General features: G+C 42.7%; 1 long non-coding RNA gene across 1 annotated transcript; it reads right to left on the minus strand.

Annotated features, from left to right (window-relative positions):
• Nucleotides 1–8,726: 8,726 nt before the first annotated feature.
• On the minus strand, nt 8,727–15,242 carry LOC137223246 (uncharacterized). Its single transcript, XR_010942763.1, has 4 exons — nt 15,153–15,242; nt 13,764–14,078; nt 11,063–11,133; nt 8,727–10,389 (listed from the first exon to the last, which is right to left on the minus strand). It is a non-coding gene; the product is annotated as an uncharacterized lncRNA (long non-coding RNA).
• Nucleotides 15,243–15,645: the final 403 nt, after the last annotated feature.

Consider the following 15,645-nt stretch of genomic DNA (forward strand, 5'->3'; position numbering starts at 1 on the left):
GGCAATCGGGGGCTACTCTTCATTGCAGTGTGTGGGCTTCTCATCGCGTTGGCTTCTCTTGTCACAGGCTCTAGAGCACAGGCTCAGTAGTTGTGGCGCACAGGCTTATTTGCTCTGCAGCATGTGGGATCTTCCCGGACCAGGGCTTGAACCTGTGTCCCCTGCATTGACAGGTGGATTCTTAACCACTGCGCCAGCAGGGAAGTCCCGTAAAGTTTAATTTAAAAAAAAAAAAAAGTATATTTTTGCATTCCTGAATTGTAGTTGTACAGTTAAAGTCTACAACAAGGCTAATAACCTACTACAACATCCACTTAGGCTGTGGAATTTCAACTTTATCTTTTTTCTTTCCCTACATTTGATCATTATCTGCCATATTCAGTTATTCTGTTAGAGAAATAATACAAAATCCTAGGAAGTCCAGATTGATATTGCCTAATTGATTTTGTTGCTCAGAGAGTTTTCCAGATAGACTTGATTCAAGCCTAGTGACTCCAGAAGATTATAGTGAGGAAAAAAAATGGCTGGTTATTCCATAAGAGCCTATCACACTCATTATGCGAGGGACTGCGGGTTGAACGTGAGAGTGAAAAAAAAGTCCCCGCCGTGATGGAATTGACAGGCTAGTGGCGGAGGCAGACGGTACTCAATAATGACATGAAGAAATAAAAAATTACGACCATGCTGAAATATCTGAAGGAATAGTACCTGCTTCTATAAAACCATATAATATGGGAACCTGACCTAATCTCAAGGTCAGGAAGGAAATGTCGGGAGCTGAGATCTGAGATTTGACTGATAAATAAGGGTCAACGAGTCAAAGGAGATGAAAAGAGAAGACGTTCTAGGCAAAGGTTCTCGGAGGGAAGGAGACTGAATGGGTTAAAGAACCGGAAGAAAGCATCTCAAGTGATGAAAAGTGGGATGAGGAGGTAGAAGCCAGGCCTGCAGGGACTGGCCTATAGTCAGGACGGGGTAAGCATTCGCTCTCTTATTTCCAAAACAAAAATAAAATGGAGGAGGAAAAGGAGAGGTCTTCCCATCTTTGTTTTCCAAAGCCTGACTTGGAACATAAGCAAAGCATTAGAAAGGAGAGTTTGAGAAAAGTGGAGGCTGCTCTCAAGAAGAAAAAAAATTTCCTCCAGGTGTGGGGAGAAAAGAAAGGCCCTGGGAGCCACACAGGAATGAGGAAGATTATAGCCAGGGTCACTGAGATGGACATTGTTCGGAGGTCAAATAACTACTGGAGCTGAGTTGACTCTGCAGATGGCCCAGTGCCTCCTGGGATGGGCAGTGTCCGTTGCCCCTCCCTCCTCATGGCATCCAGGGGAATCCTCCTTCCACAGCAGCCAGTACTTTGTTTGGTGACCACCTTGCAGAGGTGGTTCCAATCTTAGCCCCAAGACCTTGGCAGATCTTGTCCACTTCCGCATGTGAGCAGCCTGCCTTTCAACTGCCCAAGGGAAGGGCAGGTGGACTTTGGATGCCTCTGAGATGGCAGCGGGGACGAGGAAGAGGAATCTTCCCATTCCTGAAATAAGACCTAAACGGAGCTCATTTAAGATCCCTGTAAACTGTCCCCCCTCCTCCTGACATACTCTCCCAGTGCTGAAACCATTTCCTTTATGTTGAGATAAATTATAACCTGGAAGGAAAGAATGTGTCTATGGAACAAATAGATAAGGTCATGCTGTAAGACATACATCTTTACAAGACAATAAAATAGATTTGAACAGGCTCATATTAACATTTTTTAAAAATTGAAGTAGTGATTTACAATTTCTGCTGTACAGCAAAGTGATTCAGTTATACATATAGATACATTTTCAAAATATTCTTTTCCATGATGGTTTATCACAGGATATTGAATATAGTTCCCTGTGCTGTACAGTAGGGTCTTGTTGTTTATCCATCCTATACATAATAGTTTGCATCTGCTCACCCCAAACTCCCAGTCTGTCCCTCCCCCACCCCACATATTAACATTCTTGATTCCCTTTCTGCCACTTCTCTATAAATATTATGACCATTGTGTGTAATTAGGAACCACAGGTTAAATAATAACCAGGGTTCTCCTAATTCTCTGTTTATCGGGGGCAGCTTGCATTATGTTAGGCCAGTGCTCTCAAATGGTCTCATTGGGAATGAACATCCTCCTTGGAATAAAACATCCTCAATACTATTGGGAAAAAAAGTAAATAATCCGTCTGAAAGCTATGTCTTTTAAGATTCAAGCCTCAAAAGGAGGATCTGAAAACACCTGAGGAGGGAAAAATGCAACACGACAAAAGGCAAAATTAATGTTTAAAAACAAATGATTCTCTAATAAATGATTTCCCCCTCCTTTATTTTTTTCTTATCTAGTATAGTAACAAGATGTGTTGGTCTGTATAACAGGCTGGGGCTCAAGAAGGAATAATCAAAGTATATTTTAGGAGACGGAAAGCACAACAGATAAGGTTCGTTCTCTAATTTTTAATTCTGGCTCTTTGGTGTGTTAATCATGTTCTGCAGCTATCCTTAGCATAAAAGATAGAATATATATTTTTAGAACTATTCGCTGTCCTCTCCAAATTCTGTTGTCACTTGAATGACCACCGTGCTCAGCTCCAGTATCATTCACTGCTTCGTGATGAGCACATGAACTGGAGACGGTGTCTTTAAAATTATTCACTGACAATCCGTTTTTCTTCTCACACTACTCTACCTCCCCCTATTTCAAAATGAGAAGCCAGACTTCTAAAAAACTATCTTACATAATGCCCCTGGTTATAAGAAGGTTCTTTGGATTTTTAGTTTCTGTAAGAACCTTCTCCACAAATTCGGCAATTTTTTTTTTTTTTTTTACTTTCAATAATGTGTGGAATAGATACATCGTACTGATCAGTTCAAAAAGCATCCGAGTCTAGGGAAGACCTGGTTCCTAATTAACTGCCCAGAGAATGGTTTCACTGTGTGGAAATCCGTTAAGTACTTATAGTGCTTTTTGTGGGGCCTGAGGGAGATGATACATGTTTTTAATCAGGCAAACTAAAAAGCTAACACTTTTTAATGACTTAGCAGCCCACTGCTATGAGGACTCCAGATGTTCAAAGCTCTGGAGAGCAACTCTAGAAATCCTTGTCAAGTTCCATAGGCCCATGGGATCATTGTATAAGCTTAGCCTTTGAATAAATACTACCTGTACGGTTTTTTTTTTCTTTTTAATTTTAAGATTTGTTAAGGGTACAAGATTTTTTGGGTTGTTGTTTACTTTAAAAGAACTGAAAAACGCGTTGAAATCTGAGATGTACTTGGAATAAAGGTAATTTATAAGTGTCTACATCTCTCCTACTAAACTCAGTAGTATGCAGGAAGGTTACCTGTGTTTTTAAATCTCTTCTGATTAACAGCCCCTTCTGAGAATTCAAATAAAGCTTTGGATTTTTTTCTCCAGAAAAAGGACGTGCACATAAAATTTGTTTAAGATTTCACTATTAGGAAACCCTACTTCATCTTTCCACCGTATATAAAGTATTCCGTATTAAAAGTTATACAAACTGTTAAAAAAGAACTCTCACTCTCTGAGGATATTAAGCTAACATCCCACCTCTCCCTCTTCTTTTTCAAACTCTTCAATGTTACCAATAAATACTTAAAGAAATTGTAAGAGAATTATTTTTCTAAACTTGTATTTGAGTTAAGCAGTTTGGTCTTTTGCACATTATTTTTAACTTTCTTCTTTGACTGTTACTTTTAAAAGCTTGCTTGTGTACTTTTACAAGGAATTAACTCCCCTTGCCAAATCCAATTAATAAATAGAACTGTGTGAGGGCTTGGCTCTCTAGAATCTGAACACAGAGTCCGAAATTAGCCCCCAGCTGAATCTCCACCACCAGGACTTGGTCATTTTGACATTCAGAGATATTATCATCTGGTGAAGCATCTGAAACACAATGTTTAAAAAGTGAACCCTACAGACCCCAAGCTAACCTCTTCAGAATGACGTATTTTCTGTTTTCAGAGCAAAGAAAATAAAGATTCAATCATAGGATCGCTATTAGTTGAGCTATTTCTGAAATGGGAAGAGGACTGTCGCATAGGGGTAAGATATTATTTCGAGAGCTTTCTCTGCCAGTGCGTCGCGTTAGGTAGTGAGAGGGGATAAAGAATAGTGAAAGACCTCATCCCTACCTTGGATTTTGCCATCTGGTTGGGAAGACAGAATAAACACACAGGGTAATAAAAGCCATCGTATGCTAAGTTTCAAATCAGTGTGGTAAAGGAATTCCTAGAGTATAGAGAAAAGCTTGGCATGAGCTGCTCAGGAAGCTTTCCTGCAGGGGGGTCCCAGCCTGCACAGGTGAAGTGCAGGGCAATAAAACCAGGTTGGAAGAATTCAGAGGTTTTTAATTTGATACTTTCTGCACTGTATATAAGGAAGAAAGAGTGTACATCTATAGTATCTCCAAATGTAGATTGTAGAAAAGTCCATGAAGTCACTTGGGGCTTCATACATGTTGTAGATAAATCTACAAAACGCCACCCTTGAGTACATAAAGCTCTGAAGAGAAAATGCCCTTGCATTCCATAGGTGCATGGAATCTTCACAGGAACCCAAAACTGATTAAATCAATTCCTGCCCTAGATATGAAAGAAAACGTTAGAGGGGCCTAAGCTTGAGCTTCTGTAGGACATCCGGGGTAGAGTTGACTGAAAGATCAAGTAGGGAAAACCCGAGTCCAAAAGACCGCTGAGGTCAGGGAAATTATTCTGGGAGCTAGAAGTTCATATCAAGTATGTTAAGGAGTGGCTGGAAAGGCATCTGGCTCATGTTACTTCTTCTTCCTGCCCCAGCAGCAGCAAGGTGACTTACAAGGAGCACGAGTCTGCCTGCTTGCAAGGGTGTGAAGAAAGAACAAATCACCTCCCCACTACCTTGCTATTTGGTTTACTTTCCAGGGATTCAGTTTCTCAGTAACTTTAACCTTAACCAGTTTAAGAATGAAAGGTATTCTAAGTAGTCTATTCAAAATCAGGTCCCACTCCCCACTCCCCGATTCCAAACCATTAAAACTTAAGGCTCCACTTAAACCAGGTTTGTGCTATTAATAAGGTCTTATGTAGGTGAAAACGTCACTAAGTTAATGATAGAATAGGGGAGCCAATTCTAGATGTAAGTGGTTAGTTTCCTCATAGTCTCACAAACTTCTATTTCTGCCCTTCTATTCTATGACAATAGTAACACTAGCTACCTACATTGGATGCTTACAATGTGCCTGGCACTGTGCTAAGAATTTTATGTTCACTATTTCATAGAACATCCAAATAGCAATAACACTGTGAGGCAGATATTGTCCTGATTTTACACACGGGGAAACCAGTAAATGGTCAAGCTGGAATCCAAGCACGTGAGAGTATGACTGTAACCTCACCCCCCTACACCTTCCCTCCTCCTGGAATGCCCTTCCCACTCCACTCTGCCCACCCAAATTGAGTGAAGGCCCAGCTTAAATCCTATGTCCTCTGGTAAATGCTCCGACTGCCTACATTGGCCTTTCAGAACTTGTAAAGCACTTATTTACTGAACTCAGAACAGCACATTGGTAAAACATGGAGGGGTGATGATTTCATAACCTAATCAGAGTTAAAACGTATTGAGGACTTACCATGTATGAGGAATTGTTCTAAGAATTATGTATGGATTAACTGACTTAACTCTCACGACAAGGCTATGAGGTCAGTGCTATTATTATTGCCACTTTACAGATGGGAAAATTAAGGCAGAGAGAGGTTAAGTAACTGTCCTAAGAGCACAAGCATTATATGTGTGAACATGTAGAATAGTATCTGGTGCACAGAGTACGTAAGGGTTATCTATAATTACTATTTCATTCTACTTCCTCTCCAAAAACGTTCTGTCTCCATTCAGTTGATTCATCTTCCCAGGAAAAAAAGAATGCATCTTCAATGAGTCAGATGCTGGGTTCATAGTGGTCATTTCATTTCATTCATTTATTGAACACCCACCATGAGCCAGGACTTGGCCAAACTCAAGCTGTAGAGACTGGGCAGTAGAACCAGAAACTGCATCTCAGGTTTCAGAAGAGCATGAAATAGTAAGAGGTCATTAAAGTTAATCTAGAATGGTGTGTGTGCATGTGTGTGAGTGATTACTATAATAAACCTAGCCAGTGTTTAATCCACAGGAGATTGGTCCCCTCACTATTCTCTTATCTAATTTCCACTCACCTTTCAGGTCTCAGCTTAATATTGCTTCCTCTTGGAAGCCCTCCTGATTCCCAAGACCTGTGTTAGGGACTTTTTCCTGTGTGCTCCCACAGTGTTCTATACTTCCCAGCTTCTTTTCTTCATAGTTTTCTTGTCTAGTTCCTCAGCCAGACCGTAAGCTTGGTGAGGAACTAAGCCACACACATATTTTTCAGCCTTGCATTCTCAGCATTTAACAATATCTAATCCTGGCACATAGTGGGACCTCAGTAAATAGTTGTGTGAAAAAGTGATTCTGTATCTGGACTGAAGAGGTGCAGGGAACTTAGGTCCCCAGTATATTTATAGGAGACGTCCAGAAAGTTGCTCTGCTAGGAATCTCTTATTATCATAAAGCACATGAGGATCACGTGCTCCTAATGTGACTCTGAGACCAGGCCAACATCCAAGGTCGCATTGTTTAAGTGCTTAGAAAATATCTTGATTTCTGATTCCTACAGGCCACAACAGTGAGAGGCCAGCGTACCGCAAAAAAAAAAAGAGTTAAAAAGGAGCACTTCTCCCACCTGTGCTCAAATCCCAAAACTGGACTTAAGCCTTCATTACAGACACACACCATCAAGGATAATCTATCCCATGAAGGTCTTTAATAGGCTAGTGGGCAAAGCCCAAGAGGGCAACTTTTTGTTGTTCTGTACCTTAAAAAAAATTTACTGAATATATTTTACATTTCAATGACTTATTAACCCATTGGTTTGGAACACAGAATGATTACAGAAATAGATTTCAGAATATAAAGGTATTTCACCATAAGAAAAGAAAACCTGCCATTTAAAAGTCAGATTTAAAGGCTATATTGGTTAAAATATTACTATATGTACTGTTTTGCTTTACAGTAAGAGAGTTTGCACTTGAGGGAAGGTACACCATGGAGGTCCTTTACACAATCAGCTTCTGAAGTGCATTTATAATATGATTCCATTTTATATTTAAATCCAAAATTTAAAGAGTATAGACTCTTTGCAAATCAAATTACAGCCAGCGGTAGGCACGGTATTCTAGCTGCAGCTCCCACCTGTCCCACCCACCTGAGCGCTCCCCTGGCACCTTGAGGTCAGGCAGGAAGAAGGGCTGCAGAGGTGGGAGCCACACCCAGACTGGGCATAGTCATCCCGGCCAGGACATTGGCTCTTCTTTTCCCTGGGCCTTTACTGTAATTGACCAGCACGTGACAACTGACAGTGATGGCAGGGTCCCCGGATCATCACTCCAGTCACTTTCAAATGCAGAAGACCTCAGTCCTCCTTCAGAAGGAAACCCTCACCCCAGCCTCGTTTAAAGGAAGTTGAACACCTACTCTGTCCAAGGTGTTCCAAGGGGAGTGGCTCACGCCTAATCGCGTTTTATTGTCATTACCTCTTTGGTGTTTGTCTGTGTAACTGCTTCTGTGCTTCTCTCCCTGTATCCTTAGGGAGAAAAGTCAAAACTTTCAGATGCTTTACTAGGAATTGTTTTTGTCAGCTACTGATAATTAGAAAAGCACTAAATCAAGTTGTCATCTAGTCTTTCCAAATATTTCAAGCTTTTAGGAACCAAGGTCTTATTCATTTTAAATGTTTTTGAATTACAACCAGAGGTTTATTTACCAATCTCCAGTACAAGGTCATATTCTAAGAGACATGTCTGTCGCATGGCTGACTTGTTTTCAAATTCTAACTCGTGGTATGTGCGTATCTCTGGCTGATTCCCAGTGAAATCTCTTATTCACCTCCATGGAGATACGTAGTTTAACTTAATGCATCAAACTGCTTGGGCCTTGCATTCCAGAGAAGGAGCTGGCATAGACAGGAAGATGGCAGGAGTCTAAAAAAGATGAAAAACAATTTCTTCTTGGTCTCTCTTGTGCTTCTGCAATTCATACGTAAAATACAGTATGCCCTTGGAAATGGCCCTTATTTTCTCCCCCTCCTCCCATCATGTTAGAGTCTAAAAAGTCATAGTGTGAGGCAGATATAAGCATCCTTTTGGATTGAGCTGGCCGGTAAATTAACTTATGCTAAACGCTGTCTGCCCATGACTGTCAACTATGTCATCCTTGTCAGCCTCCTTTTCCTTCCCCCAGACATTTAATTTCACTGTGGGTGACATTTCATTTCATTCTCCATACCATTTCATCTCCATGCAATGTATGAAATTTTTCAGTGAACAGTGTACTCACTGACCCTTCTGAAGCTGACAAGGATACTTGTATGCCCCCTACAAGTCCAATAATACAACACTGCTTGGATTCCCTTCCAGTCTCTCTCAAGCTCATCTACACTTCAGAAGCTGAGTTCTTAAAAAGGAGCACTTCGGGCTTCCCTGGTGGCGCAGTGGTTGAGAGTCCGCCTGCCGATGCAGGGGACTCGGGTTCGTGCCCCGGTCCGGGAAGATCCCACATGCCGCGGAGCGGCTGGGCCCGTGAGCCCTGGCCGCTGAGCCTGCGTGTCCAGAGCCTGTGCTCCACGACGGGAGAGGCCACAACAGTGAGAGGCCCGCGTACCGCAAAAAAAAAAAAAAGTTGCCCTCTTTAAATTTTGTGAGGTAGAAATCTATTTTTGCTATTATTTCATTAAAAAAATACTAATTTGACATACAGAAAGTAAAAAGGACATAGCATAAAGGTCAGTTGGTATAGCCTGACAACAAACACAGATGAAATACAATTTTACAAATATATACATAGTGTTTGAGTTGAGAAGAATTGCAATATGAAATTTTGTTACATTTACATAATTGTTAGTCTGATACACATTTATCAGCTTGTGGTTATACATTCAATGAGATATCATGAAGTAGAGCGTAAATATTCAATGTATTCTCATATTTTGCCTTTACCTTTCACTATTAAACTTTGTTTCTCATAGATTTGTTAACAAAAACGGAAGTGACACTCTTCATGGCATTTCCCTTAATTTGGAATATTCTGTGCAAACTGAAGCAAGTTCACTGACGGCGCTGATGCCACACTCATTCTCTGCTGGGCCCTGAAGAACCCAGGTGCCTATAAGAAACTCCTACTCAGTGATTCTGCAGCTGGAGGCCCCGGGGCCTCAACTCAGGGCCTGCAGGGTTTATAGGGAAAGATGCCTTGACCTGTGGAAACTTCCCTTGGACCAGAGCTGTGCTATCATCCAGCATCTGGGAACCACTGTCCTACACGATATAGGTAAAGGTCAAGTTTGCTTTTAATTGTCAACAATCGTGAGATAATTTGCTGTAGTAAGAATAACAAGTTAATCACAAAGAGTAAAAGAATTTCCTGTCTTATAAATGCATAGTCTCCCCCTTTTGTCCATTTCCTGCAATAGGTCACACATTGTAGTGGGTCGAATAATGACCCCCCCAAAATTCATATCCACCCAGAACTTCAGAATGTGGACTTATTTGGAAAGAGGGTCTTTGCAGACGTAATTAGTTAAGGATCTTGAAATGAAATCAGGCTGGATTTAGGGCAGGCCCTGAATTCAGTGACCAGTGTTCTTATAAGAAGAGGAAAGACTGTGCCAGGAACTGACACAGTGCTGTAGGTCAATTACACCTCAACAAACAAACAGACAAAAAGTCATAGAAAAAGAGATCAAATGTGTGTTTACCAGAGGTGGGGAGTAGGGGGAGGGAGAGTTGGATGAAGTCAGTCAGAAGGTGTGAACCTCCAGTTATAAGGTAAATAAATACTAAGGATGTAATGTGCAACATGATAAATATAAGTAACACTGCTATATGTTATATGTGAAAGTTAAAAGAATAAATCCTTAAGAGTTCTTATCACAAGGAAAAAAGGTTTTTTTTCTTTTTCTTAATTTTGTATCCGTACGAGATGATGCATGTTCACTACCTTTATTGTGGTCAGCATTCCACGATGTATGTAAGTCACATCAGGATGCTGTAACTTACACAGTGCTATATGTCAATTATATCTCAACAAAACTGGAAGAAAAAAATTCACCCCTAAAATAATAAAAATAAAAAGAGGAGAGGTCACAAGACAGAGGCAGAGATTGAGGTGATGCTGCCACAAGCCACGGAATGCCAGGAGCCACCAGAAGTTGGAAGACGCAAGAAAAGTTTTGTGTCTCGGAGCCTTCAGACGGAGCATGACCCCGCCGACACCTCCATTTTGGACTCTGGCCCCTGGAACTGTGAGAGAATAAATTTTTGTTGTAAGTCACCGAGTTAGCGGCCCTAGGAAAGTAATACAAACATCTTTTGCTTTTTATGACTCAGTTCTCTTTCTGCTATACCCTTTGCAAGAATGTGGTTATTAAATTCAACAAGTGAATCTTTGTGGAATCTCTTTGTTGACTAAGGAACACTTCTTCACACACCCTTGCCAGTTTTCAGGCTCCATCTCTCGGTCCTCTGTCTTGACTTCTCATCCTGTGCCATTTATCCTGTTTTTGCTTCTGTTTGCTTCCTTGTGCTCTGAGAGTGTACTTGTACAGACAGATGGATGCCTCATCTGCTATTCCTTTTTCCACGTAATGCCTGAGGAGACTGGGAACTAATTGAGAGGATTTATACTTGGAAGAATCAGTTATGCTCACAGTCCTTTTCTAAGACTTTCTTGCTTTTACTATTCATCTTCTGACATCAGCATACAGGCATTTCCCACTGATATTTATAACTACTGGCCCATTTCAGAGACTTTCTCTTTTACCAAAACAATGTCTCCCTATTTGGTAATCCCTTCCCGGCTGCCGCCTGTCTGCTCTGGAGCTACAGTAATCCCCTACTAAATGCAAGGCTGAAAGCAGACTCACGGCTCTTTTTTAAACAACTCACATCATGATTTAAGAAAGTACACACGTACTTACGGAGGCCCAGGTAAGGGCCTGGCCCGGTATAGGAGGGCTTCACGTGTATGTATCATCGTGGATCCATCTATCAGGAAGGAGAGAGATCCCTTAGTCTTCATTTCCAGCCCTCTGGCCCTCCCCAGATGCTGGTGTCCTCTCTCCTCTAAGTCCGCCAGCAGCACAGACAGGCTTGTTTCCTTGCTCAGACACCTAGAGTTTCTCCAGGAAATGTGAAAACAAAGGAGAAATACCTCCTCTGCCGTTCCTGAGTCCTATTTTGTCTGTTAGGTAATAACGCAGAGGGGAAATGAAACCACCTATGCAGCAGACACCCCTCAGATCCTCCTGTCCTGGGCTGCCCTCTCTCCTGTGGACACCCCCTCTCCCTGAAACCCCCCTCCTGTCTCCCTGATGCCAGTTCCCAAAGGGAGCCTGCCAGAGCCGGGTGAAAGCATCATGGGAGCCGGGACCCCTGGAGTCGCCAGGCTGTAGGGAGATCTGGAGGGCTCGTAGGGGAGAAGCCTGGGCAGCAGGGGTGATGGGGATTCTTGGGGAGCCTGAGGCAACAGCACGGTCAACCCGTACAGAAAAATTTACCGTTTTAACAACTGGTATGACTGTTGGAGGGTGCCAGCGGGTACCAGCCCTGCCTCACTGTGTGACCAACACTAAGTGACTTAATCTCACTAAAACCCAAATTCCTCATGTGTCAAAGGAAGCATATTTGTCGGCCTACACAGCATTATAATGGGTCATAGTCTGTGACGGATGCTTACTGTTTGACAGCAGGATTTAGGCGGATTTTGCTTTAACTTTACCTTTATATTGGCCAGGACTACCTGTAAAATCTTGAGCAAATTATTTACCCTGTCTGTGCTTCTTTCCTCATCTGTAAAATGAGAGGTGAAAATAGTCCCCACCACACAAGGTTGTTGTGAAGATTACATGAGTTGGTACGTGGAGGGTGGTTGGAACAGTGCCTAGCCCAATAATTAGGTAGCACTGAGTTGGCAGTTACCTAAGTCCCATAAATTGAAAGAGAGGTTCTGGGCTCTAATTATGAAAATGAAACCCCCAAGGATGACTGAAAAGGGAAGCTGTACTTTTGTTTTGTTTGCTAGATATTTCTATCATCAGATGCTGATAGCTACCAAAACAAACAGAAAAGATAAAAAGGATTATTTTCTAACCATTACATGCCTTCTAAAAAAATCTGTCATAAAATACCATGCAGCCTCTTTTCTTGTCAACTTCATTATTTTTCTACTACTCCCTATGGGACCTTAGGCAAATCATTTCACTTCCCAGAGCCTCATTTTCTCTTCTGTTAAACAGGGACAAGCACATGGGAATCAAGCAAGATAAGGTATATGGAAGTCCTTTGAAAATGAGAAACATTGTGTAAATATTATGAAGGAAGACATTTTTATGATTTATTTTGTAAGCACAAACTTCTTCTTAGGGTTGAAAATGTTCCCATAAGATGCATTAAAGCCTTAAGGTAGACAAAAGACCTATGGAGATACTGGAAAGGATGGGGGATGATGGTATAGCTTGAAGGCGGGTAGACCAGAAGACTGAAGAGGGACTTACGGATGGTATTCAGATACGGAAAAACAGCGAGGATTCTGTCCACCTGTTTTCCATCTTCACTGATGACAGAATAAAAGAAAATGAGGACTTCCCTGGTGGCACAGTGGTTAAGAATCCGCCTGCCCATGCAGGGGACATGGGTTTGAGCCCTGGTCCAGGAAGATTCCCACATACCACGGAGCAACTAAGCCCGTGAGCCACAACTACTGGGCCTGTGTGCCACAACTGAAGCCTGTGTGCCTGGAGCCCGTGCTCCGCAACAGGAGAGGCCACTGCAATGAGAAGTCCACACACTTCAATGAAGAGTAGCCCCCGCTTGCCACAACTAGAGAAAGCCTGTGTGCAGCAATGAAGACCCAACGCAGCCAAAACTAAATGAATAAATTGATTCTTTTTTTAAAAAAAAAAAGAATAAAAGAAAATGGGCATCAACAGGAGGGATTTAGACTAGACACGAAGAATTTTTCTGCTAATGAGGGTTTTAAAAAATTGAAATGCATGGCTCAGTCTGCATGGGGTTTCTTCTCTGAGGGGCCACAGATCCACGGTTTGCTAGGACTGAGGAGCGCTGGGTGAGAAATGGAAGATAACCACCCATGCTTAGAATATCCTAGTCGTTCCCAAACTGCCATGTCCACAACCACACTTTTCTTGAACAAATTTACATTTTTTTTTTTTTTTTGCGGTACACGGGCCTCTCACTGCTGTGGCCTCTCCCGTAGCGGAGCACAGGCTCCGGACGCGCAGGCTCAGCAGCCATGGCTCACGGGCCCAGCCGCTCGGCGGCATGTGGGATCCTCGCGGACCGGGGCACGAACCCGTGTCCCCTGCATCAGCAGGCGGACTCTCAACCACTGCTCCACCAGGGAAGCCCAAATTTACATTTTTATCCTTTGCTAATTTACTGATTCATGTGCATCCTATATCTAAATTAGCATTCTTGTTTATTCCAGGGTTGTTGTGTCTACAGGTTAGGAGCGCCGACTTGGGAGTCAGAAAGCTTAGTTCCAATCCTGATTTTGCCCCCTTTCAGCTGTGTCACCTTGGTTCATTACAATAACAATCAATTTTTCTATACCTTGGTTTTCTTACCTGTAAAATGGAGATCATAATGGTTCTTACCTCAAGGGTGGTTGAAAGCATACCTGGCACAGAGCAAATACTCAAAAGTGGTAGCCAGTATTATACTAAAGTCCTCTCTTCATGGTTTCAAAGAGATCTCACACTTGGAGATCTGTTCTGTTAGTTCAGTGTTTCATACGTGTCAACTTTCTAGTCTGTAGTATATTCTTCTTCATCTCTAAAAAAAAATCCATTCTCACAGAAAAGTACATTTCTCTCCTTGTTTACTCTAGTTGCCATTCTCCGAACTTTCTCAAGCTCCATTACATCTGCCTTGAAGGGAAGTGACCTGGAATTGTTCAAGTGATGTCCTCCCTAAAGGGAGAGAGATGGACTGAATAATTTATTAAGGTACATCCTGGCAATATGAATCTATGCAATGACTCTTAAGGGAATTTTCACTTTTAGACTGCCTCATCGGTTAGCAGAGATCTCTTTATAACACTAGAGGTCACTGTTCAAGCAATATTTCAAAAGCATCGGCTTTACACCAGCAATAAAATTGAGAGAAGATCCTTCAGATCACGCCAAGTGAGAAGCTGGCATGAGAAGTTGAGGGCAAGAAGTTGAGGGCAAACTACCAAGGGTAGTTTGAGGGCAACAGCTGGGATTTTATCAAGTTCCTAAATCGAAATCCACTTCTAATCTCCTCCTGTTTCTCGCCCCTAGAAAACAAATGTTTCCCCTGTGGTCGTAAGACCCCTACCCAGGGAAGATCTGGGATGGAAAGGTGTGCTCTGGCTTGGACTGCTGACTTCCAGATCAACCTCGCCTGCTCTGACACATCAGTCAAGGCTGCTTCTATGTTTCCAGTCATCTTCAACTCATTTCCAATTCCCTCTGCCTGCACCTTCAACTCAAAACCTGTTAAACAGGAATCAACTTCCCAGTCTATTCTGCCCTCCACTTTCACACCCAAGTAGCCTCCCTTCTCAACTCCCTTCTGGTGATTAAGACCAGATTCAACCTGCAATTTAAGGCCTTTGTTCACCAAGTCCTGTTGCTTTTCATCCTCCTTGCTTTTTGAATATATCTTCTTTTGTAAAATTGGAATAATAACAGTACTCACTTCACAGTGTTGTGTGGATTAAATAGGGCCCTAGAGAGGGACCAGCTCAGGGTAGACCACCCCTGTGCCAGACCCCACACCCCTCCCAACAGCCATCAGGGGGCAGCCCCCGAACCTGTCCAACTCCTATCAAGTCCCCCAGATCCCTTGCTACCTGCCTTGTGACCATCAAGACTAACCCCTCGTGTCCCTTATCCGCACCGATGCCCATCCCCACAAGACTCAGCATTCACGGGTCATCTTTCGTCCCTGGGAGTCTAACCCCCACGTTATTTTCTGACCTCATTGGGCCCCCCTCCCCATCTCTGAAACCCTTTCACCTGCCCTCTGGAACTCGGGTCAGTCATCAGCAAAATCCTCCTTCCCTTCCCTCTCCTGAGCAGTCTCTTGTCCTCCCAAACTGAAACTTGGCTCTGTCCCTCAGGGACACTCCCTCCCCTGCGCCCTCTGCTGGGGGCCGGATCCCCACTCACAGCGCTTGGAGGTGGGGTGGGGCTCTTCCTTGTCGCGTCAACCCTGATGATCTTGTCCTCAGACCGGAACACCTAGTCTCCAGTCATTCGTATCACTTTTTGTTTATTTTAATAGCTGTCTCACATTCCCTCCAGTGTTACCCCTGGCTTAAGTCTTCACAGTCTCAAGTTACACACAGCTGATGTTTCCGACACCTTCCTCCTTGAAACGCTTTCTTCACTTGGCTTCCAGGACAGCACACTTACTGGTTTTCCTCCCACCCTTCTGACAGCTCCGTCTACATCTCCTATAATAATTTCTTCTTCCTCAACTCCTCAACCTCTGACCGTCAGAATGCGT

This window comes from Pseudorca crassidens, chromosome 4 (assembly GCF_039906515.1).
Source record: "Pseudorca crassidens isolate mPseCra1 chromosome 4, mPseCra1.hap1, whole genome shotgun sequence".
NCBI lineage: Eukaryota > Metazoa > Chordata > Mammalia > Artiodactyla > Delphinidae > Pseudorca > Pseudorca crassidens.